The sequence below is a fragment of the Pteropus alecto genome, unplaced genomic scaffold (assembly GCF_000325575.1).
Source record: "Pteropus alecto unplaced genomic scaffold, ASM32557v1 scaffold81, whole genome shotgun sequence".
NCBI classification, from domain to species: domain Eukaryota; kingdom Metazoa; phylum Chordata; class Mammalia; order Chiroptera; family Pteropodidae; genus Pteropus; species Pteropus alecto.
In genome coordinates this window covers 9,215,986-9,217,039 of record NW_006433378.1, presented here as the reverse complement: position 1 = coordinate 9,217,039, position 1,054 = coordinate 9,215,986, and the positions used below count along the sequence as shown (strand labels likewise).

At 41.2% G+C, this 1,054-nt stretch overlaps 1 pseudogene; it reads right to left on the bottom strand.

The window, feature by feature from the left end:
• Positions 1-593: 593 nt before the first annotated feature.
• LOC112476907 lies at positions 594-699 on the bottom strand (annotated as a pseudogene).
• Between the last annotated feature and the right edge of the window lie 355 nt (positions 700-1,054).

Here is a 1,054-nt window from a genome sequence, read left to right as displayed (position 1 = left end):
AAAACTGACGTCACTGGAAATCCATGCTAATACTGCACTTACTTACTTTAACCCTCTAGGGTTATATTGCTTTAGGGTAGACCCTGGGGACTGACATTTGCAGGCACCATGGTTATTGGGACTGATGGTCTGAACAACAGCTGTGGATGGGCTCAGGCCAAGGGCCGAGCAGCTGACACTGCTGCAGCCCCTTGGAAATAGATGTGGATAAGGGGCAGGGGCGTGGCAGGCACGTGTGGGGCAGTCAGAACTGCACAGAGGAAAAACTATGCTGCCTTCCCTGATTACCTGATGGGGAGAAATCACCTAGGTGAAGATAGAAAATTCTTGGTGATATATTTAAATAGAAAGAGATCTTGGATATGATCCACTTACTGGTGAGAGCCAAGTTTTCACAGGTGAAGCTAGCAAAGGAATCAGGGTCCTCACTTCTACAAAAATTTTCCTTTCACATCCCAGGGCTCTTTGAACTGTGGGTCTTGACCCAAGAAATCAGTATAGTGGGTTATGATCTGCACTATTTAACAAAACGAATAGAAGAGATTAGAGTTCATAACTCAGTGAGTAAGCTTTGTGATTTTTTTTTTTTTTTACGCCGACAGCACCTGGTCTTCCATCCAAGTACTAACCAGGCCCAACCCTGCTTAGCTTCCAAAATCACACAGGATTGGGCGTGTTCAGGGGGGCATGGCTGTAGACTTAGTGATTTTAATTTTAGTTACATACTACCACACACATGTGCACACACACACACACACACACAGGCTCACGCACACAACACAACACATTTATTTACTTGTATCTTGGGTCATTGTGGATTTTGATTTCTTACTGAAGACCTGGTGAAAAAAGTTAAAAAACTACACTGTTCAGTAAAAGGTGTCATGAAGTTAAAGGAACAGGGGACAAGAAACTGTTTTCTAAAACTATTTTTAAGTAAACACTAAGATACTTAGTTGTTTATTTTATTATATGTGTCCTCTTTTTTTACTGTTTCTTTTTCTTCCAAAGACTACTTTTGGAATTCCCAAAGAAATTATTAAAGCAACATTGA